Source organism: Electrona antarctica (assembly GCF_951216825.1).
Source record: "Electrona antarctica genome assembly, chromosome: 20".
Classification (NCBI taxonomy): domain Eukaryota; kingdom Metazoa; phylum Chordata; class Actinopteri; order Myctophiformes; family Myctophidae; genus Electrona; species Electrona antarctica.
In genome coordinates, this window is record NC_136801.1 from 14894826 (window position 1) to 14920645 (window position 25820).

Sequence of the window (25820 nt, forward strand, 5' to 3'; positions counted from 1 at the left end):
GCAGCTGTATGACAGAATAAGCACTCCCACAGTGGCTTCCAATCTGGGTGTCCCATTACCGCCTTCTTCCACCCCATGTGCATTGTGTGTGTGTGTGTGTGTGTGTGTGTGTGTGTGTGTGTGTGTGTGTGTGTGAGTGTTTGAAGCGTGTGCGTGCGTGCGCGCACGTGTGTGTGCGTGTGTGTGTGTGTGTGCGTGTGTGTGTGTGTGTGTGTGCGTGTGTGCAAGAGAGAGTGTGTGTGTGTGTGTGTGTGTTCATGAGGCAGCCCCCCTGTCTCTCTTGCTCGCTCCATGCAGCGTTTCACCGCCTAGGAGAAGGTGGTGTTCGTCTCTTTGAAGCATCACTTCAATTACGGGGTTTAACCCCACAGGTCAACCCTTGATTATTTAAACAAAGCGGGTGTAATTCTGCTGGAAAGCCCAAGCCTTTGCCACGAACACAAAGCCAGGCTGTAACTGTGTCTGTGGCTGGTGTGAGTTTCACGTCAACGCTTTCGCCCCGCTTTGACCTGCGTCTAATAAGGTTTTAGAGACGCACGTTTTTTTTTTTAACAGGTTTGGCTGTTAGAGCGCTCGCTTTCCCTGTATGGAGAAATGCAGGCACAATGTGACACAACATAATGCTGAGCTGAGAAAAGGAGGCGAGACATGATTAACACTGGCGCTTTGTGCAGAGGTCTGGAACCCTGCAAAGGCACAAAAGGTACGGCTGCTAATGTCGTCTGCCTATAGTGCTAACTGGGAAATGACAGAGGAAGCTATTGACGGTTTGGCTTGGGTATTTGCTTGCCCCCACTAATCACCGTTATAACCTACGATGTGTGACCATGACAACTACAAGATATAGGCTAATTGTGTCTTCCTACAACAAAGGCTTATTGGTTTTGTGTCGAGTTCCCTTGGCTCGCCTGTTAAATTGATGCCAAAAGATGACATTGAATAATAGATAGTTCTGTCGATCAGGTTGCTGTTTATTTACCCTTTTAAATCCTCCTTCCGCCTCCACTCAGCTGGTGGCCTTCTATTGACTCCTTATTTTTTTATGAGGTGAGGTGGGAGCAACAGCGAGCGCTATCACCCCCTCTTAAATAATATAAACAAGAGAAGAAGAAGGAAAAAAAAGAAACAACAAAAAAGGAGGTAAAGTCTAAGTCATCTTCCCTGTTCGTTCATTTCAGCCTAGATGGCCTCTCGCTCGCCGAAGCGTGATGCGTGCAATGAAAATACGAGGGTCCTCTTTTCCTCCGTGGCCCCTGTGTGCACCTCTCCGCCCCCACCCCGCCCTATAAAAGTTGCAACTGCCAGCTCAGGTGGAAAAATGTTGCAGAGTAAAAGATGTATTCAATAAATAGAGTGGGACAGCATGGGGCGTGTGGAAAGTGTGCATGAGACGAAGGTTTGGTGAGTGGAATAATGGAACAGAAGGTAGATGGAGCATGAGTTTACATTAAACAGCAGCGCACGATGCCTGTGATAGGAGGCACACCGCCGGGAATATAACTCTTAACTAGCATTGTCTCCTTTCAATTTGAAGGAACAACCACTGTCATCTCCACATAATTCTTGCCTTTAGGGGGCTATACCACTGAATTTCAGCATTTCGATTTCCCCCCTACACTTGGCATGACACTTCACTGCTGTCATACTCATTGCGAGATGTAAGAGAGAAGAGGCATTTGACTTCACCTTACTTGAAAAATCCTACGCAGCTATTTGAGCTGGCAAAGAAGCAAGAACTACAAAACAGAAACTGCGTGGGTTTACTGAAAACAGTTGCAAAGAATGAATTCTACAGTAGAAAAAGTATTTACACAGAATATCCTATATTAATAATATATTATGGTTGTGGTCCGCCGGCCGGCGGACCACAACCATGCACTTCACTCTGACTTTGACATAGCCATAAACAAACTGGATACACCTACGCCATATGTAGGCAGGACCACAACCCCGCTCAGACCCAGACATAACCATGAACAGACGGATACGCCTACGCCATATGTAGGCAGGACCACAACCCTGCAGACCCAGACATAACCATGAACAGACGCATACGCCTACGCCCTACGCCATATGTAGAGAGGACCACAACCCCGCTCAGACCACAGGCCACAGATCCGACCGATATGCATATAATGAATTGCATTTTTATAGCGCTTTTCCAAGTGCTCAAATCGCTTTACAATGGTTCATTCATTCATACATTGTGAGGTGAATATATATGGTCATGTGCATATATGGGACAGACAGATCAGGTGTCTCCATAGGAGACTGACAGTGGTCATGTGCATATATGGGACAGACAGATCAGGTGTCTCCATAGGAGACTGACAGGACTGACAGGGCTGCACCAATCTTTTTAAAGTCACCTCTTCGAGCCTAGCTTGTCGATTGCTATTGGTTACCCCAGTTCTTTAGGGAGACGGTCTCCGTTTGTATGCATACCCTTATTCCACTACAATGTTGAAAGTTATTGTGAGACTGTCCACTTGCTTGAGACATGGCATTTCACCTCACATCAAGTGTCACTTCTTTCTTCGAGGCACAATCCATATTCTACTGCTGCTGCAGAGAGGAGGACATTTGTTTTATGTCAGCATATCACAGGGAGAATGTGGCCTGTATGAGATCAACCTGGACCGCAGGAAACTGAAAACGCCGGGAGGGAAGCTGTTCACAATGCCAAACAAACTTCTGGCCATTGCTGTAGAACCAGAATGGGATGCTCAGAAGGACACACTGAAGTTCTACACCATGCACATGATCACTCTGTGTAACACAGCGCTGGATAATCCAAGAGGAAGTTCTTGGACACTGATACTGTCTGTTACAGAGTGGATGAGCCTCCAGGTTTGGTTTAACTACAGAAGAATCAATGAGGACCCTGTGCTGCACTGGATTGAAAACTGTTATGATGTCCTCGTCTAGGTTCCGAGATTAACTGTGGAAGAGGCTGTGCTGATTTCCAGACTAGACGAGGAATACCAGATTCAGCATTGGGGAAACGTTGAGTGGGCCCATGACTATGACATGTACGAGCTGAGGGCACGGACTGCTGCTGGAGCTCTGTTTGTGCAATTGTCATCTGAGAGTTCCTCTGTCAAACAAAAGCTCCTACAGTACAGTAAGTTAGTGTTGTGTGTAAAATCTAGTAATGGTACCTGAGAAAACTAATCTGCTGCATGAAATATGGTCAGTGGTGTCATGGCTTCCGTACAGTGGTTACCAACGCACATTTAATGTTTTCTTCAAACAAGCATTAAGAATAGAATGCAAAACACCTCATTACCACAAAAGTTCATATACGTAACTTGCCAGCCAAACATTTATCAGCATGTTTTCTGATCTGATTTCTCTCTACCAAACAATAAATGGTCATCTTCACCCCAGAAAAACAAAACTTTTTGTTTTATCTGCAGAACGGACCATATGTGGAGGCCAACAACTGTGGCATCTTTTTCTCTAAGGCTAAGTCTTATATCTGTGAATCAGTTATCATCTGGCATTTTGGACAGGGCATGTTTATGGGAACAGTGAAAACACTGGGAATGCTAATTCCCTGTCTGTGCTGTGTCTGTGCTGTGTGTCATGTCTCTCAATACTGTGTGTGTGTGTGTGTGTGTGTGTGTGTGTGTGTGTGTGTGTGTGTGTGTGTGTGTGTGTGTGTGTGTGTGTGTGTGTGTGTGTGTGTGTGTATATATATATACACACACACACATACAGCATCTCATGCTAATACTATAAAAGTCATATCTTTATATGAGAAATATCCATAACGTGTTAGTTTAATCTACTAGATATTTGGTTTGGTCTTCAACTCACACCTCCCTCAGCTCATCCACCATGCTAACCCCTTTCCTTTGGTAGTGACTACAGTTCATAATAGCATATGCCAATCAAATACATTTATAAAATCTTTCCAATCTCATATGGCACCGGTATACCGCAATACAAGGCAAGAAAAACATTAAGGGACACCGTCAAGACAGAACAACAGTATACAACAGTATACACCTATACAACTATCCTGCACTATGCAGAAAAAACAACAACACAAGGTTACAGTGTCCTCACCGTATCCCGCCCCAAAACAAATAAAGTGTCCATTACAGTCAGTGCAATCATGACAATCAAATATAGTGTCCATTTATTTTCAATCATCAGTGCAATAGTGGAAGAAAAAGTGACAGTGTTCACATGTGCAATCAGTACTATAGCCATACCCTAAAGTGTCATTAGAGGTCAGAGTCCTTGATACAAGTGGTGCATCAATTTGTTGCAATATATTTCGGGTCAGGAATCCTGACCCTTAAGGCCTGAGTATACTTGACATACGAGGGTCAACAAAATGGTTGTTATTATACTACAATTTGGTGTCTGCGAATGCACACGTGTTCAAGAACGAGAGCAACACGTTCGGCTCTCAATACAAAGCATGACCTTGTTCGAGACAACTGAAGGACTTGTGAGAAGAGGTAGGCTATATCTGCGTTGTTCTCCCTTTGGCTGGATGGAAGTGATGTGTGCTTGCTCGCCAACTCGGGTGGCGTGCCTGCCGAGGCCGTCACTCACACACATCCCAAGCCAGAAGGCCTTGCCGTGCCTGACTTGTTATCAAGTGAAGTAAAAATCCCATCGATGGGGGCAATGCGGCACGTTGTTGTGAGCTTGTAGATCTGCTATTTTTGGCTGAGATGTATTTGGTGTTGAGAGAAATACTACTAAACATTGACACACAGTGTGGCTAAACACTCCCAGGTCTTCATTGCCCTCAGTTCGTACTGAACTTGGAAAAACTGCATTGATGGAAGAAGTACTACAATTGACAAATAATTGTAATGAAGTCAAAAGTACAATATTCGCCGTTGAGATGGAGGTAGCCTACTAGTACAGTAGGCTACTCGAGTACATGTACTCAGTTACTTTCCACCTCTGAAAAAGGCTGTGTCCTACTCTTCCTTCTCAACCTGAAACACGCTACAGCAGCGACTGAAGCTCTCCAGCTTCATTCCTCTTGAGCATTTTAAAAGTCTTTTGTAAAAGCAGGTATAGGAGGCAAAAAGAACTATAGTCAACGTAGAGCCCTGGGGGACCCCGGTCAACTAACGATATAGGCCAGGGTTAAAGTGATTAATTCAATGTGATTTTACGCTCAACACTTTCCTGTGCTAATCTGTCTCCAATTGTAAGGGTGCACGAATAAAAACAGTCCCCTGGGGAATAAGAACCTCTTATTGTTTCGGGAGAGTTCCACAAGATAGGATTGTGTATAGGCAGCGGTTTTCAAACTATGGGTCGTGACCCAAAGTGGGGTCGCGGTTGGCAACCAAAAAGAAAATCCTCATACACAGAGCTCCAACCGACCGAGAACAAGAGGACAACACACACACACAAGCCCTTGCAGAGGCACAGAAACTAATTTAGCTGTTCATAAACAATACATTTTAGCAGGAATTATGTTCAATATACTGTAAGCAGGTGGCTTAAAAGAGCCATTTTGGTTGTTTTTGTTACTCCGAGAGCGAGAGGCTACAAATACATCGACCACGGGTCTACTCCATTTGCATTCCTTCTGAGTTAAATTTACATACGACTGTGGCTCAAGAGGTAGAGCAGGTCGTCCAATGATCCATGGGTCGGCGGTTCGAATCCCGGCTCCTCCTGTCTACATGTCGAAGTGTCCTTGGGCAAGACACTGAACCCCAAATTGCTCCCGATGTGCTGGTTGGTACCTTGCAAGGCTTCCGCCTCAATCGGTGTATGAATGTGTGTGTGAATGGGTGAATGTATGCACAATCTATGTAAAGCGCCTTGGATAAAGGCGCTATATAAATGCACCATTTACATATCTCCATAATAATTTTGAGTTGTAGTCTTGTTAGGTTGTGTTTACATTTGCACTGTGGCTGCGCTTCAATACGTCATCAGTATCGCGTTGATCCCGCGCCTCTAGCCGCCGCATACGGCCGCGTCTGTCTCCGGTCAGAAATCGCTCGGAGTACATCGTCTCTGCCCGAGAGGGACCAGATGGGAGCAGGAGGAGGAACTCACTGCTGCCACCAGCTGGCGGAGTCAGGTTAGGGGGTCACTGTGTAGCAGCAAACAGCAAACACAAGCCCCATGGGCTCTTGAGTCAACAAACATTTCAATTTACGGGTCGCAATGTGACATTACCGACACTCACAGACAACCTGACCGGTACCAACAGCTGTGGGCTGAAATGGAGAAAAACACAGTCGGTGGCCAATGATAAAATCGAGAGCTGGATCAAGAAACTGATGGTTCTGGCAACATATTTTGTACAAATATGCTTCGGTCTACAAATGTGTGTAGGCTACAAAAACACTTCCGTTGCTACGGTTGCTTTTATTGATATTGTAGCGTTTTAGTGGAATCAAAGCCCATTCTCCAGCTGAGCCTCAGCACACCAGGCAGGTAACAAGCTGCGTCAAGAAAACTAGCTCACGTGGGGGGTGAGTTGCGACAGAGTCTTTTGGCGCTACAATATTATTCATTCATTTCATTGATAAGATATAGGCCTACAAATCAGCAGGAATTACTGCTTTAACTTCATTTTCTGATGAATATTCATGTATAAAGGCCAGCAATGCATGCTTTCATTTTAGGATATTCTTTATTCCCTGCACTTTTAAATAGCACTATAAACTAGAAAAACAGGTCTCCACCAGGTCTCCACCAGGAGGATAGGAGTGTGTGTGATGTTTGGCAAAATGTTTAGGAGGATGTTTTTTTTTATTTGTTTTTGCAACAATTTTCTTCATTTTGTTGAGGAAATGCAGAGCCAGATCATTCATAGCATCTCTGAGGATAGAATTCTGGATGAGCAGGACATGTGCAGCATTTTGTACAAAACGGGCCACTCCTGAAAACTTTGGAAGGCAATCTTAGCCAATCAGTGTACAATCTGAGAAATCCAACAGACTCGTCTTGATCACATGACTACAGAGATCATGTGTACCGATTGCCATTTCTTCATACGCCTTTGATGGCAATTGGATGATTTGAGGCATTTTGTTCCAAAAATGTGTTTTGCAAAAATCAACCTGTTGGTGGCGCTATAACAGGCCAATGTGAAAAGGGTGGGATATATTCCTCAGCCTAGTAAGAAAATGTGTGAAAGATTTCACGTAAATTGCATGCTGCGTTCATAATTTGAGGCTATTGTTCAAAACGGGGCAATCTTGCAAACTGTGAAAGCCAATTATAGCCAATTAGGATGGAATATGAAATATCGGACAGATCCGACTTGAGCACATGACCATAGAGATACTGTGTAACGATTTGTGAGATTTTTGGACAGAATCTGGAGGAGTAATATCAAAAAATGTGTTTTACAAAAGTCGGCCTCCTGGTGGCGCTATAAAAGGCAGATGCGGAAAATGCAGGTCAAAGGTTTGTCCTTGGCCTCTAGGGAGTGTGCATGCAAAGATCGGTGCAGTTGTCGGTGAAAAATGTGAAAAGCTGCCTCATGGTGGTGCTATAACAGGCCGTTCTGGAAAATGTGGGGCAGAGGTTCATCGTTGGCATCCAGGGAGTGTGTGTGCAAAGTTTGGCATCGACCGGGTTAACGGTGCCGGAGATTAGCTGGTAACGGACGGACGGAAGGACGGACACACACACACACACATGGACGGAGTGCAAAACATACTCTCTCCCCATGCCTTCGGCCTGGTGGAGACAATAAAGTGTGGGGTCGCCAAAGAATTTCCCTCATAAATTTTAGTATAACAAAGTTTGAGAAATTATAACCCCTGGTGCAGGGCATGGGGTATGTGGCCGGTTTTTGTTGTTTGTTTGTTTGTTTCATTCATTCATTCATTCATTCTACTTTATTAACACGTTTTTTAACAGTACGGTATACAGTAAAACCTTTGCTGGGGACCAATGTAATAAATGCATACTGTAAAGCAGAAATGTTCCTGACAACATAAAATGGTACGGATAGCAGGATACATTGGTGAGGCTCTTTAAGTCAGTGTTTCTCAAAAGTTTTTGCCAAGGACCCCCAAATTGATATATATATTTGGCCGTGGGCTCCCATCTGAAAAGGTTTTGTGCCAGGGACCGCCAGAAAATGTTCAGCAGACAAGCTCGCAGCATGGCACGAAGTGAGGCGCTGTGAGTTTGTACATTGTGCTGTTTTTGAACGAATATGAACAGAAAAAGTGTTTAAAATGCGCACGCGCGCGCACGCACGCACGCACACGCACACACACACACACACACACACACACACACACACACACACACACACACACACACACACACACACACACAGTGTAACTGCTGTAAGTGACTGTGAATGTATACAATATGACCTTCCTTCCTTAGGTCTGTTTTTACACGTGCATGACTTCATGCTGGCAAGACAAATCCCGTAGGATTGACAACTAACTGACGCATTTGGCATGTGGAAATGAATTGCCCTCCCGACAACGATAGCTTTAATGTTCCGTTCAATTCTAATCTCTGAAGCACAAAAGGCGAGCATTGTCCTGAAGAATGTGGATCGATGAAATTAAATTGTCCACAACAAAAAAAAGGGAGGTTTCAAAATCGCAAGCTATTGCCCAATGTACTCTAGCCTGTACTCTAGTTATGTTGTCCATGTCCATGCATGCATGGATGTATTTATTATATTGTTCTGTCTACTGTACTCTTTGTGACAAACAAGGACCCCCTCGAAAACAAGATGATACATCTCAAGGGGTTATCCTTTCAATAAAGATACTATTGCCTCACTACCATACTCCCCCCCTCGGTTTCAATAGAATATAAAAAAAACATAAAAGGACATGATCCGAGTCAGAATGCTGGCACAGAGTTCTCAGCATCCATGGTAAGAGCAGTGTCATTGTGCCACGTGAGGTGCATTCCTTACACCTCCTTCTGTTTATTTCAGAGAAGGTATCAATTTGAACATGTAAGTGAGGTATCGCCAGGCAGAAAATGTTACATTTTTCCCATCAATGTTGCCAATGTTCCTGTTTGCGGGGCCTGGGCTAAAAGACGCGGCCCCGGCATGTGTCCCTGCCATCTTGCCGTTCCCCACGGAGATATTTGAGTGTGAGATGAGCCTTCTCCCATGCTGTGTATCTGGGGAGAAATATGTTTGGTGCCGGCATACATACTTATATAGTAAGGGTTTTCTTTTCTTTTTTCTTTTCACATATACATGAACAGAGCAAAAACAAAAAACTATTCAATTTACAACATCTGCTTTACATCAATAATTTATAGCATTTTCCCGATTTTAATGTTTTATAAGTAAACTGTGTATTCTTTAGAAACAGTGAAATTGCTTTCTGGTTGCAGCTGTTGTAACTTGACTTCCACAAACAAGAAGAGGAAGAGTTTTATTTTTATACTGTCCACCCGTATGCCGTTTGTTTATTGGACCTTTTCTTATTGTTTTGTATAATTTATAACATATTACGATTCTTGGCTTCGATTATGCAACAGGCTATGTGCGGGATTATAGTTGCTGTCATTATTGGCGATAGCCGTATAGCAAAAATGAGGCAATCGTGATTTCAGTCTCGCAATCCTAAGCTTTATTAACACCCCTCTATCTCTGATATCATCAAAAGCCTATCATCAACTAAAAGTTAGCAGCACAAACCCTGAGCTCCTCTATCTCCTGAACGCGACGCACCATCATTTGCCGTGTTTTCTCTGCCCCTGTGACTGATTATCATTACCTTTTCTTGCAAATACCATGCTCATTACGTTAGTGTACAGCCAAAACATTAGTGCAGGGAGCCTATCTCTCTCCCAATGAAGGGGAGAGAGGAGAGGAGAGAAGAGCTATGGAGGCATATTTTCCCCTAGCCTCAGCAGCCAGCCCTGGCGCGCTTGGCTATTAACCACAATGAACATGGGCTTTGTTATTAACATCTGTTCATCAGGGATGGCGCCCAGGCCTAATCACCCCTCACACCTTCTGTTTCTGCACAAGAAGAGAGGCAATCAAGGGCATCATTTGGCAGCTGGCTGGAACTACTAATGCTTTTCTCCTGCTCTGCCCCCCCCACCCCACCCCCCTCCCTCCTACGGTCCTACCCCCCTCCTCTCCTTTTCTCTCTCCACTGCCATCATTTATTCTCTGGCGTTCAACCCTTATCCTCAAAAAATGTCTCTCTCTCTCTCTCTCTTGTGGGATTATGTTATTTGAGGGGTAAAACCCACACGAACGCCGACTGGCCACACGCACGCACGCATGCACGCACGCACGCACGCACGCACGCACGCACGCACGCACGCACGCACGCACGCACGCACGCACGAGCACATAACGGCCGGACACTGACACACACGGGCGTGCGTGTGGACAGTAAGTGAGGCTTTGATAGTGGTAAGCTGCTAGATGCACTGATGGCTGTAACGGTCCTGCGCCGTGGGGTGGCTCACATGAACTCCACCTCATCTCACTCTGCCACAGCCCCTGTCTTCCACCGCCGCCGCATCGCAGCCAGATGTTCACGACTACCTTTTTTCACTGACGAAAACGAAATGAAAACTATGCCATGATGAGTAAAGCGAAGTACCCACAATACTGACAATGTCGTCAACCAATGAAAAATAAAAATAAAAAGGGAGGGACTGGTGGAGAAGAGATCCAGTAGAACGAAAAGACAAGTCATTTGGTTGCGCTCTGAAAATAGCAGATCGACAAGCTCGCAGCGCGTTGTGAGCTTGTACGTAGATCGCTATTTGAGCATCCAACCAAGTGCAAAATCAACCATTACGACATCCTCAAGGCCCGCCAAAATAATCTTTTGTCGACAAAATCAACTGTAGATTATTCAAAAGACTAAAAACGAAATCAAAATGTCCTTTCAAAATCTACACTGCTGCAGGTCCACATCAGCCCCAATCCCTCATTCATGCAGTGGAGGGTGTGGGGGAAGATGGGGGCACAAAACAAAACAAAAAGAAAAGAAAAAACATAACTGAGAAAAGAAAAGATAACTGAGACATGCACAGAGCCCTGGTGGTGGGACATACTATAGCCCGATTCAGAAACGGGTCTCATGGTCGGAGGCAACGTATTTCCTGTAGGCGGAGAATATAGTGTATAGCTCTTCTACTACATTGAATGGGAAAGTGACTGATGTTTGTCTGCTTAAACGTTACTCTTTTACCTGCTTTTTACTTACAATAACTTTACAAAGATGCCCAGAACATCTGGATGAACCTGCGTAGTTTATGGCTGCTCCAACAGTAGTGGCAACATTCAACTTTGGAGAGAAACTTGAAATGCTTAGTATGAGGTATAAAGTACAGCAGCCTTGTGTTCATACAACAGAAAGATTGGGTATTGGGTAAGACTGACGTTATGTATCTTTCACTGCTTCGTCTCAACCATTACTCTATGGCTCTGGTCTCAGCCACTGCGGTGTATTTTTTGACATTCCGTTTCTCTCCAAAGTTGAATGTTGCCACTACTGTTGGAGCAGCCATAAACTACACAGGTTCATCCCGATGTTCTGGGCATCTTTGTAAAGTTAGTGTTAGTAAAAAGCAGGTAAAAGAGTACGAGTAACGTTTGAGCAGACTAACATCAGTCACTTTCCCATTCAATGCAGTAGAAGAGCCGATTGTTTACACTGCAGATATGTGAGATACATTGCCTGCGACCATGAGACCCGTTTCTGATTCGGTCTATAGGCCAGTGGACGATAGCAGGTGGACTGAAGCCAAAGATGACACCTCAGATCCAGTGGAGTATCTGTACTTTACTCGAGGTTTTGTAATTTTGGCCAGTACATTTCAAACAAAAAAATTGCACTTTTGACTCCACTACATTTCTACACGAAGTGAAAAAGTACATTGTACCGCTTAAGCCCTATTTCAAATATTGAAAAAACAGCTAATTTACAAGCTCACAAGGCGTCACAATGCGACACATAGTGAGCTTTTTCTATTTTTATTATTAAATAAATGTTCGAGTCGAAAGTCGAAAACATAATCTTTTATCATCTAAATTTTAATACAGCAATTGAATTGAAAGAAAACGTACTTTGTCATTTGTATACTCATAAGTATATTCAAAAGCATGCACGTTTATATATTGTATTGTTTATACGTACTCCTGTAGGAAACTTTCACTTGTACTGGAGTAACATTAACCAGGAGTATCTATATTCTACCGTATATTTAGAATAGATACTCCTGGTCTATATACTATAGACTCAAGTACTGAATAGTTGAGTACTGCTCAGATCAGAGAAATGTACAGGTTCCATCCTCTGCTTAAGGGAGGCTATAATCGCTCAGCTATACGTGACCGCCACCCGATAGTTGCCGTTTTCAAGATGAATAATACAGTATTCTCCAGCGTGTTTTGGGCTGTTATCCTCTGGTGTGTTTATGCATGCGTCTGTGTGTGTTGTGTGAGTTTCCGCGCTGAGCATATGATATGTGCTTTCTGCCACGGCTTGTGCCAGCCAGAGATTGCAGCATTTGTTGTCGCCGGATTAATCCCTCTGTCAGCTCCGGCCTCTTGAACACATTGCGTGTCCTTCTGTTACCCACAGGAAGAGAGGACTCGGGCATCTGTGTTTGGGTTGGTTATGTCTAAATCAGCACTCCTCGGCCTGACACAGTGACAGTGAGGACGCACGCACGCACGCACGCACGCACGCACGCACGCACGCACGCACACGCACACGCACACGCACACGCACACGCACACACACACACACACACACACACAGAGTAGTATTATTGTATAGTGTGTCCATTATGCTACAGTATCTCTCAGTGTCCAGTGTTGTCTCTGGTATATACACTCACTCTCTCTGACTGTCTGCCTCTAACGGAGAACAACATGTCAGCCTCTCTCTCAGCAGAGAAGCCTCACACCAACACCACATCCTTTCATGTTTGGATGTGAGTCTGTGATGCCTGTCAAACGCTGGCTCCTTCTGCAGGCCCGTCAGCCTCACATGATGTTTGCTGAGATGTTGATGTCAATCAGAGATGGTTGATATTATTACACATTGGGGGTTAGGTTAGGGTTGGTTGGTAGGGTCAGTTAGGGCAGTGGTTCTCAACCTCTTCAGGCCATGATCCCCCTAAATAATAATATTTGAACTATTTGAACTGGGGTCCACCCCCACCCACCCTCCCTGGAATGTAAGAGTTGAGGCATTATTTTGTTTGACTCCACGGATAAATGTTGTGAAAATAGCCGATCTACGCTGTGAGCTTATATATCGTCTATTTTCAAAATAAATTGTGCGCTGATCAGAGTGCTCAGGTCGGTAGGCTCTATTTTCCTCTCTCTATCCATTTCTCCCTCTCCTTACCTCCTGCTTTCCTTTCCCTGACACCCTCCATTCCCTTCTCACTCACTCACTGCCCTCTCAACACCATCTCACAGAAATATGGCAAAATAGCATGGAATTGCAATTCCGTACATACATGCCTAGAAAACCCAAATATCTGTACATATTACACGACTACTGTTTTTTCTTTTTTATATATATATATATTTTTTGTGGCTTTCGCCTTTTTATTTTTTTGTATAGTGGGACAGAGTGACAGTAGGCTGACAGGAAATGGGGAGAGAGATGGGGGGGTGACATGCAGTAAAGGCCGTCGGGATCGGGAGTCGAACCCGCGGCACACTGCCAGACTGGATTACCAGCCAAGGTGCCACGACTACTGTTTTGACTACGGAGGCGTGGGCCGTGGCTTTCATTAGTACGGTGCTATTTGACCGTGGCTGGGTGAGTTCGGGTTTGAGATTATTTACTATTATGTCCATATCGGCTCTATACCGAACTTTGCAATGCTCGACACGGCAACCTGCGGCCCTTTAGGGCGCCCCTCTGTCATCGTCTATGGGGAGGATTTCAGTGTCATATATGTACAGATTTTTGGGTTTTCCAGGCGTGTATGTACGGAATTGCAAGTCCGTGCTATTTCACCGTGTTTGGGTGAGACTGCAGGTATAGAGCGTCGCAGTCCCGCCCCCTGTCATGACGACGCCAGGCCCAGGAAATGATTCCCAATGCATTTTTCCCATAGACATTTCACAAAGTATTTATTTAAAGACGGTTACACCGCGGACAAAGCCAACTCGAGTCGTGACAAATCATGACAATAAACACAATATTTTGGACCAAACTAATAATTACAAAGAAGAAAAACAACAAAAAAAGGGTTTTCCTTCTTTCTAATTCTTTGTTCGGCCCAAAAAATTGTGTTTGTTGTCATGATTTGTCACGACAAGAGTTGGCTTTGTACGAGGCTTAAAATACTTTTTGAAAAGTCTATGAGGAAAATGAACGGAGAATAATTTCCTGGGCCCTGGTAGGGGGCGGGACTGCGAGGCTCTATAGGCCCTCCTCTCCCTCTCTCCCTGCCCGTCTCACTCTCCCTCTCTATCATGCTGAGAACTCTGTGGTCACAACAACCACTCCCCCCTTTACTTTACTCAGAATAATACATTCAAATTAGAGGTGTGCATAGCACTGCCCTCACGATTCAATTCAATTACGATTCACCAGGTATTTCATTCGATTCTACGATGCATCTCGAGGCGTCACAATTTTCTATATTACTGCACAACATGGCAAATCAGTCAATACAAGCAGTCAGATATAATGAACAACATATTTTATTCAGAAACTGCTGTGTAATCCCTGAAGTAATTGAAACTTCACAACTTTATTGTCCACCCGAGGCCCAAAAATAAACAATAAATATAAACGGCTATAATCGATTATGTCACATCGCTGCATCGATGCAGAATCGTGATGCATTGCTGAATTGATTATTTTTGACACCGAAAATTGAAATACAGTTGTGAAAGTACAGATATAACGTGAGCATACAGTCCCTCTTACCCTTACCAAAAACCCAAGTCCCCAAAAAGCAATTGCTCATGCTTAAGTACCAGGTTCTGTGACTGCTCCTGTCCCTCCAGAACTTTCTGAGATGATAATCATTTATACCCCTTCCCAAAATAACCATTACGCATGTTTACTTGCATCAATCACATTGACACGTATGATTATTTATTAGGTCAGGCTGACTTTCGAGTCATCCTGTTCCCAGTGTAATGTAACCAGTCAGGGCGTTCACGCAGAACATACCGAACTCTGGATATAACTTTGGTTTCGTTGTTTGGTTTGGTTGTTGTTACAGGATTGGTTGCGCAACATTACCAAGAAGAACTGCATGCTGTGCCGATGATTAATGCACATATCTGTGTTCTTTCCCACAGATATAGTAGGATATGTCTCTGAGGGGTGACTATCTCTCCCCGCATTCCCTAGGTACCCTCACAAAACATGCAGTGATCCTGGTCTCTATACTGCCTCTCCCTGGTCAGCCTGATGGAGGGCAAAGGAACTGGTTCCTCCCACGCGCTACGAAACTAGCCTGGCTAATAAGCCAGACCGAATCAGCCGTTGGCAAAAAAACAATTGCCTGCCGGCGGATTACGGTCTGGAGAGGCTCAATTGTACGCCCATTTCCTTTGACTGACAGTAGCGCTAACCAATTGCGTCAAAGAGAAAATGTTTGAACCGCCCCCCCCCGGGAAACAAGATCCATACACAGCATCTCCAGACTCAAATACCACACGACAGTGTGATTTGAGTCTGGCTTATTAGCCAGGCTACTACGAAACACCCCCGTGTCAGGTGATAAGAAGCGGCCTGCCCTCATGCATTGAAGGAAGCATGAGCTTAGAGGGAGAGTAGCACCAGAGGGAGAGTAGCACCAGAGGGAGAGTAGCACCAGAGGGAGAGTAGCACCCAGGAATTAAAGTTTAGGCAATTGGCACCGGGTGAAAAAGGGATGACAAAATCATGAGAGCAAAATTTAGAAAACAAACAAATAAAAATTATTCCCTAGTACCCCAACACCTTTAGCCACAGGGATATGACATGATTACATCTTGGACCTGGTCTTCAGCCTGCACCATCAACTCCCTTTTGTAGTGTTCTGTGTGGAGTTCTCCCAGTGTTTTGGTCTGACCTTCTGTCAAGCCATTTCAAAATACTCTCTCCCCATGTCAGGTTCCCTGATACCATGTTGGGTGTTTTAGTGGACAGCGAGACGTATACTAAACAATTTGGTATTCACTCATTAATGCATACATATACAGTATAATGCATTGTGAACAGTGGTTTGAGAACAGACCCTTGCGGTACTCCCCTACCTTTGGAATGCAGTGACACCAAGGTGAGAGACTCAATCTGTATATATGGGCAAATAAGCATTTTCGCCCATACACCCCGCTATACAGACAAAATGTGTAGCGGGAAGATAATGGTTGACCATGGACCATTACAGAAATAGAACTGTCCACGAAAGAGCGGGGGTGACAATGGGGGGAGACGGTGGAAACGGGAGAGGTCTTGCGTAGTGAATACATATGCTGACTGGGGGCCATCGCGTGATTGGAACGGGAAAAGGGCGCCGGGGACTGAACGGGTAGTTAGGTCAAGAAATGAAAGAAAATGGAGTCAATCAAGGTTAGGCAGAATGACTTTTAAACAATAAAATTGACGACCTCTGCCTGCAGTGCTGAAATGTGGACCTTGTGAGCCATGACCAAAAAGCCATTGTTGACTACTGTCAACCGTGTGCTTTAGCTTTGACCCCTGGGGCTGGAAATGGAAAAGGGAGGAACGATTTATGAATTACAGATAAAGATGTGCCGTGACAATGGAAGGGAGAAGAGCCAAGTCCCTTACTCATGCAAAGTCAATTCTCAAAATCATTGCGGTGTCTTTATGTCAGTGGTTCTCAAACTTTTTAATGTCAAGGACCCCCAAATTGACACTAATAAGCCCGCAGACCTCCATTTGAAAAGATATGCCAGGGAACCCCATAAGAGAAGATTTGTACAGCTCTAGCAATGATTCTCGACCCGTTTAATTTCAAGGATACCCAGTTTGACATGCATATTAGTCTACCGACCCCCATTTAATGGCATTTCTATCTCTGGGACCCCAATTTTTATTGTAAAATTAATGTTAATTTAACTCAGAGTTACAGAACCATAAGGGTCCATTTGGTTACAAACTATCATTTAGCTGCAGGGGACCCCCGGAACTCCCTTAAGGACCCCTGGGGGTCCCCGGACCCCACTTTGGGAACCACTGCTTTACGTGATATAGTGTTTTGTGGAGGAAAGGGTCCGCAATCACGATTTGTTTGCGAAGCGAGTCACTCTACAACAGAAGTTCATTGTGGGAGCAGAAGGACTGCAAAGGTCATTATTATCTGTGGTCATGCTGCTTCTCACTTAACAGATGGAGACAACTTGACTCAACATTTTTCAATTAAAAAAGAAAACACAAAAAAATAAACAAGGGGAAGAATGCGCGCACACACACATGCACGCACACACACACACACACACACACACACACACACACACACACACACACACACACACACACACACACACACACACACACACACACACACACACACACACACACACACACACACACACACACACACACACACACACACGACACGCGCAGAAGCAAGCTGCAAAATGGAAATTACCTTGAAGACCCGATACCTCATTATAAGTGATCTCCAGGACTGCAGCTTTAATTAGACGAATCCTGTAACACTTCGGAGCAGCAGTGCACTACACATGAGGGGTGGAGGAGCTCTCACTATGTTTGTGTGTGCCCGACTGTGGTGAAGAAGCGTGTTTTACACAGATCTCGTCTCCTACGCCTCTGAGTTCAATTAGACCTGTAAAACTAGAGGGCAAACACTGCAAACGAACGCGTGTCAACACAGATGGTGGCCATGTTCATCTAGAGTTAAGCCTTAAAATAATAATAATAATAATAATAATAATAATAATAAAATGAGAATGTCATTGTTCAATTACAATAACAAACATATAGCTGCAAGCAGCAATAAGGCAGGACCAAGCAATAAGCCCTTTTAGGCTGCTCAACAGTGCCACTTTAGGTCACCCAGCGGTATTGCAGCTGTTCGTACCCCACAGACAAACAGAAACATGAGGCATGAGTTATGCCTGTTCAAAGTGCCTGTTATCACTGCTTGCAGCTATATTTTTTTGTACAAATTTTCACGTACAAACTTCTCTTCAACTGGGATTTCAGATAATGGTCCATAGATTGTGTGTAGAACGTTTCACGCAAATTGCAAAAAAATCCAGGCAGAAAATCAGGTATAAGCGTTTTTCAAACTGCTAAAAATCGCAAGGGCGGAGGGCGGAGCTTACTAGTCAAAGTGACAGATGTGTTCTCCATGAGTCAAGGAACATGTGGAAACAAGTGCCATGACTTTTGGCCAAACGAGGCATGAGTTATGCCGGTTTCATTTAAAAAAAATGCTATAGCGCCCCCCTTTGGCCAATTGGAGTAAGACTGGCTTCAGTGCTATTTGGCGACCCTCTACGCTCTACTATACTGTAAAGTTTCATAAACATGTGACAGTGCATGTATGTATTATGGGCAGAAGAAGAACTTTCACAAAACAGCAATTTTCATTGGCTCATAAAACCTTCATTTTTCACTTAATTCTTTTTACTTCCGATCATTTGTCCGTATATGACAAAGGTTCACATGTAGACAGTTTCGTGCATTTTGATCAAAGATCCTGGGAGGAGATATATTTGAACTGTTTTTCATATACGGTAATTCAAAATGACGGGTGATCTAAGGTCAAAAGAGGTCAAAAGTAAGAACACGATACTTGTTCGGCATGAGGAGACGCATATGTGTATCGAAGTTTCATTGCCGACAGTCAAACGGTTCATCAGCTACCGGTATGCGCGTTAAAAGTTTGCATTTTCAATTGAGTGCTACAGCACTCCTTTGGCCAATGGTCGTGGGCTTCGCGTCCTCACCGTTTGGCATAGCCCTCTACCATATTGCCAAGTTCCACGAAAACCGACTGCACGGTTCAGCCAGAACTGCGATTTTTGGCGGAAGGAGAAGATGGAGGAGAAGAAAAAAACAGACAAATACAAAAGGGACCAAGAAGTCCCTTCGGGCTTGGTCCCTTAATAATAAATACTCATAAATAGACTAACACACCACTGCATGGGTGTACTCAACTCATTGTGTCTATTGAGCCTACGTCATCAGCGACCATACATGTTCTGCATGTTCTTGCAAAAACAGGAAGGAGAGGTCGTACAGCTCAGTCACGACTCACAATGCAAAAAACCTATATATTAGATGACCAACGTTTCGACCAAAAACTGCTTTCTTCAGGGTATGAGTTTGCATATTCTCCCCGTGTTCCATAGGGAGGTACCCTCACAAAAAATGCAGTAATTCTGGTCTCTATACTGCCTCCCCCTGGTCATTGGGGGTTTGTCATGTATTTTTGACTATGTTTAACTTTTTTTGCTAACCACTCCAAGGAAGGGCAGTGTGTGTGTGTGTGTGTGTGTGTGTGTGTGTGTGTGTGTGTGTGTCTGTTTGACACTGTTGAGCAGCCAGACCATTCACACTGAGCAGTCAACTGATTGGGTTCACATTCGGGTCACACACACACACACACACACACACACACACACACACACACACACACACACACACACACACACACACACACACACACACACACACACACACACACACACACACACACACACACACACACACACACACACACACACACACACACACACACACACACACACACCACTGATTTTCACTCTATTTTTACTCACTCACTCATCCATGGCTAGGGGGCCGTAGGGGTGTCATGGTAGTCAGGGCTCTCCAGCACTTTTGCTGTGCGAAGCAGGGTCTGGAAGCTGCAACCAGTGTTTTTACTATATATTTTAAAAGCCTCCTATGGACAGATGTTGATACATAGCATGTATGCTAAAACACTTAAAGCAATGCACCTGGTTTGTGCAATGCAATTGTGATGATCCATGTCAAATAACCCGAAAACAAAATCAATCATGATAAAAAAACACCCAGGGGTTTCCCTGTTCTTCTCAAATGGCCCCCTGCACCCCGCAGAAAACAGGGACATTCTCCCAGGGTCCCCCAGCAGCAGCACAGCCACCTCAAAGTCACCCACCAACCAACAAAAAAAACACACACTACCCTGTGATTCAGTGAAGAGGAAGGAGCACCCTGATGGTACAAATGACAACCAGGGGGAGGGAGCTGGGGTCTCTTATACTGGTAGTGTCTCTCCCCACAACCTGAGGACGTTGCCCGCATGCAGGCAGGGCCCCTACAGTCTAGGGGAGTGTTAGTGTCCCTACTTTGTCAAAGCAAAAACAGTAAGGCGCTAAACACCTTCCATCCCAGCGATGGCAGGGGGCACACGACACCATTAGAGACCGACAGGGCGGAGGAACAATCCCAGTGTCCATTCCTCAGGCTGGTTATACTCCTTCCTTCCTTCCAAGCCTCTCTCCCTCTCCCTCTCTCTCTCTATACGTCCAGGGACGCTAACCCCATGCCACTGTGAGGGGGGGGGGATAAAGGAATGATGGAGAGACGGGGTGGGGGGGTCACAGGTATATAGCATTTGAAAGATGTGCTATATGTGGTTTGCTGACCTTGCCCCAGGATCACTTTCTAACAGCGTGGTGCAGCGGTATAGAATGCCATCGAGAGCGAGAGCCGTCCGCCGTGCTAATGGTTTCGCGCACAGAACACGCACGTGCCCACACACGCGCAAGCACCTACACATACGCACGCACGCATGCATGCTCGCTCAGACACACACATGCGCACGCACCTAAACATATACGCACGTGTGCGCTCAAACACACACACACGGGCGTGCGCAGAGTCGCAGACAGACACAAGTAGTCACATGCAGGCAGACACACACGTGCATGTACACAAGTAGACAAATGCACGCACAAACCCGCACACACGCGCACGCGCACACACACACACACACACACACACACACACACACACACACACACACACACACACACACACACACACACACACACACACACACACACACACACACACACACACACACACACACACACACACACACACACACACACTACAGAATAGAATGGTAGCTCCAGACCTTGGTGGGTTAAATGGCCTTGTCCCCCCTGTGTGAGAGGGGAATGTGCTCCTGTGCTGTGAGCGATAGCTTCCTCTCTCTGGGACTCCAGCATGGGGCCAGACTGGTGGCTGTTAGCCGGAGATGGATGGCCCTCTCATCCCGCCTCCTCCAACAAGTAGGGTGTACTACAGGCAGAGAACAACACAGTCTGCCAACCGGCACAAACAGCCACTTTAAGCATAGGGCTAGCGGGCGGATTTTTGCGTGCGTAACGTTATACTTATAGTCGCGTGCGGGTGTAGTGCACCGAATATTGCAGATCTACAAGCTCAGCAGTTGTGCACACACTGTCGCGTGATTGTTTGTAACATAAAGCTGGATGGGAAATGTTCATGATTCACAGTACAGAAAAATAACGTATACTGTGGAGGGGGGGTTTGGGGGGGCGCTCACTCAGCCATTCCCGAGACCATTTCAAAGTTGGGGGCGCAAAAAAAAGGAAAAAAAAAGAAAAACAACTTTGCACACTTCTCAGCCCATGTGTTCGAGACCACATGGGCTGCAGTGTGCTGTGTGTGTCTCTCCACTCTTCATGGTCCAGGAATGGAGGTCACCCTCACAGCCCGGTACAAAGAGAAGGGCTGATCCCGCCGTGTTGACTTTAACACACTGTCCCGGCTCCCCCTCCGCAGTGTTCAGAGAGGCCTGAACAATGTATCTAAGTGAAGCCTTCTCAGCAGGTGGAGGTTCAAACAGGTCCCAGACCAGAGGCACCTCGGGAGGCCGGCCAGGGATCGTATGGCTGCCTTCGGGCCTGGCCGGAGTTTGACCCGCACTAAAAACAAGGCCTTGTTCCAGACCATTGCTGCTCCCCGAGTCCCCCCCCCCCCCCCCCCCCCGCCCCCAACTAAAACAACACCGGGGAGAGAGTGTGTGGTGGATGGGAGTTGTAGGTTTATGTGTAAAAGTATGGGTTTTCTTTGCATAATACGTGTGTGTGTGTGTGTGTGTGTGTGTGTGTGTGTGTGTGTGTGTGTGTGTGTGTGTGTGTGTGTGTGTGCGCGCGCCCCCCCGTAACGCTGACCCAAGATGGGGGGCAAGGCACAACAAACGGCCGCTTCATGACTTTCTCCCTTTCAACTGGAGTGACATGGAGGCTGAACGTGTCAATGCACGTACACATGGTGTGCACGCGTGTGAAGCCGCCTTGTGCGAGGTCATGAATGTGAATGTATTTGACATGGGTGGAAAAAAAACCCCACATCTTTCACCCAAATTCATATGATATGATGAAACCAAATTTAGTTTTGAAACCAAAACAACAAAAGTTTTGCAGTGTGATTATTGTCAGTCTATAACAAAGTTCTTTATGACAATATAACAGTCATTCAATGTGTTTTTAGACCTCTATATGTCTACGTCTACCACTAGATCCAGGGAGGGTAACTTGAGTTAAATGCTGTGTCTCTATTTTTTCCCCCCCGTATGAGCAAATAGTTTTCTGGTACTGTCATTTCAATATGTTAGACATAAGGTAGGACACATAATTACAAACCACCAAGGATAAGTCTGACGCACAACGGCACCGAGACTATTGAACGTCTGAACGGCCGTTGATGGCCGCCTGCTGCTAGGCCCCGCCCTTTGGTCATTGATTGATGGGCTCAAACTTGACCCTCTCTCGGATGGCGCAGACGCTTGGAGCCCGGGGATTGAAAACATCCTCACAGAGTGACGGCTGTTTCAGGGCCTGGAGACACAAGAAACATGGCCTGCCAGTCACATCTCTCTCTCTCTCTCTCTCTCTCTCTCTCTCTCTCTCTCTCTCTCTCTCTCTCTCTCTCTCTCTCAATCTTCAGGCCTTGGAAACATTTTGCATTGACGTCCTATAGCTGCCACAAAGTGGCGAGTGATTCACAGAGTAATTTCAGGGAGATATTATGAATAGCTTAACAGCAGCACTCTAACAGCAGCGCCGCTTTTCATCTTCTGCTCAATTGATCAATTTACAGCTCATGGTGGTCGGTGTAGTGACCAGTGACCTGCAGGGCGGAATGATGACGCAAGGGAAGCGTCTTCCAAAGACCTGCAGGTCAAACTGTGGTCTGTGTAGTGCTCTCTCTGTCTCTGTCTCTGTCTCTGTCTCTCTCTCTCTCTCTCTCTCTCTCTCTCTCTCTCTCTCTCTCTCTCTCTCTCTCTTCTCTCTCTCTCTCTCTCTCTCTCTCTCTCTCTCTCTCTCTCTCTCTCTCTCTCTCTCTCTCTCTCTCTCTCTCTCTCTCTCTCTCTCTCTCTCTCTCTCTCTCTCTCTCTCTCTCTCTCTCTCTCTCTCTCTCTCTCTCTCTCTCTCTCTCATGTTTTACTTAAGTAAAAGTATCAATACTGAAATATAGAAATGTACTTGAATAAAATGTACTTGAATAAAATGTACTTGAATAAAATGTACTTGAATAAAAGTACAAAGGTGTTGGCATCACATTTTACTCAAAGTAGCAAAAGTAAAAGTACTTGTTATGCAGAATGTTGAAGTTATGTCTAAAATCTTTTGAAAATAGAAGATGCGCAAGCTCACAATGTGTCGCATCGCAACACGTTGTGAGCTTGTAGATGGTCTATTTTCACATTTTAGGGCTGGTAAATGCATGTTTTGTAATAATGTTCTAAATCTTCAAAGTAACTAGTAACTAAAGTTTTTAAATAATTGTAGTGGAAAAAAAGTACAACATTTGCCTCTGAGATGTAGTGAGATGTAGAAATACTCAAGTAAAGTACTTTGTACTTATAGGTACAGTACTTAAGTGAATGTACTTGGTTACTTTCCAGCACTGCTCGCATGCTATCAAAAGCCAGCAGTGGCGTGCCAGACATGTCTTTCATATGTACACCCGGCAGACTGCACAGGTCAAGAACTGCTGCTGACCAGCTGAGCCAGCAGGACACAACTGGTCAGTCTCTCTGGCCTGCTACGGAGACCTGATGGAGTCTGTCTAATTTCAGAGAAACTGGCTTAAAGTAATGTATCGAAGTAGTAACATTTCCTCCAGGGGGGGGGGGGGGGGTTGTTTTGCCAGTGAGGACTGTTTTGGTATGGGGCCTGTATATCTGGGAGTGCATCCAAGCTCCAGCGAGACATCTGCTCTATTGAAAGAAACATCATAGCCGTAGTGAGTGACTCATTTATTCTCTTCTCGGAGGAAATAGATGCGCATGCGGTGCATGCACGCGTTTGCAAGCAGGAGTCAGTTTTGAGTATGAATTTTGATATGATATTCAAGCATAAAGAACACGTGAGGAGTATACTGTAATAGTCTTCTGATGATATGAGAGGATACCGGTTCGCGCTCAGTAGGTGCAAAACTGAAACCAAACCAACAAAATTGTGATTTGCTCGTATTTAAATGACGGGTGAATTGTCTACAAAACAACACCGGGCAAGGCAACTGTATCTCTAATTCTCAAGAGCTAAAACACCACTTAAAATGCTGCACAGATTTCTGAGCGTTTATATTTCCTTCCCCCCCAACGTTCCTGACAGGGATGAGAAGAGAAATCTATTCGTAAGTGCTTCCATGTATCAAAGACATGGAGCTGAAGCTTTCATCAAAGAAAGCAACGAGGACAAAGGAGATCACGGCACAGAGCCCTGGCTGTGATTCTCCTGTTTCATCAATATGGAGCTACAGTCAGGACGCACGCACGCACGCACACACGCACGCACGCACGCACGCACGCACGCACGCACGCACGCACGCACGCACGCACGCGCAGACATCTCTATTATTGAAAATCTCTGATGATTTTCTTTTTTTTGGGGGGGTGGGGGGGTGACGGAACGGGACGGGACATGAGGGAAAGAGGGGGTTTGTGTAAGGGAAAGTGCCTTTGATTGTAATCGACGAGAAAGAAAGCCCATTAGAGACGGGAGGGGAACGGGTTAACTTCGGGGTGGTGGGGGGAGAGGTGGAAGTTTGATTTGCTGCTGATTATCCAGCGATTTGAATGGGACGGATGGTGTGTGAGCTGAGCTGAGCCATGGCATCTTAATGGTAATTTCACCGTACCATTATCACCTTTCTGTGGAGGACAGGTTGGGCCTGCAGCAAACAGCCGCCCACAGAGTGATACCACAGTGAAATATACAATATATCTATGCTGTCGGGGAGAAACCACCTAACTCCAGGATGTTCATTTGTCAGGAAATTTAAAATATAACATTTTCAGGATATGAAGAAAGAATATTTTTGAGGGGCGCTAGCCCCTCCTATATTCAGCTATAGTGTAGATTCTTGTCAAACAATGCAATACTGCCTCATTAAAGTTAGTAAAATGAAAAACCTCAAAAATGGACTTAGGTGGTACAGCAACGCTGTATATAAATGGCGTGCAAAAATGGCAATTGTTACACTCCGACAGTTAGCATTGAGGACTTGCATGTGGCAGGACTGACATGCCACAATCTTCATGCCTTGGGAAGTAATTTCAGGGAGATATTTCATGTATAGCTTAACAGCAGCACTCTAACAGCAGTGCCGTTTCATCTTCTGCTCAATTGATCAATTTACAGCTCGTGGTGGTCGGTGTAGTGACCAGCGACCTGCAGGGCGGAATGATGACGCAAGGGAAGCGTCTTCCAAAGACCTGCAGGTCAAACTGTGGTCTGTGTAGTACTCTCCCTCCCTCCTCCTCTTTGGAGAACCTTCCGGAGGTATAAGTACGACGGAGGGAGCCAGGCGATCCACATCAATGAACAAGGGAAGCAGTACGAGACTTGA

General features: G+C 45.3%; 1 pseudogene across 1 annotated transcript; it reads left to right on the top strand.

Moving 5' to 3' along the window:
- The first annotated feature begins 1363 nt into the window (after positions 1 to 1363).
- Positions 1364 to 25820, top strand: LOC306912878 (ATP synthase mitochondrial F1 complex assembly factor 2-like; annotated as a pseudogene). The gene is made up of 3 exons: positions 1364 to 1401; positions 2543 to 3119; positions 25742 to 25820. The product of its transcript is annotated as an ATP synthase mitochondrial F1 complex assembly factor 2-like (transcript).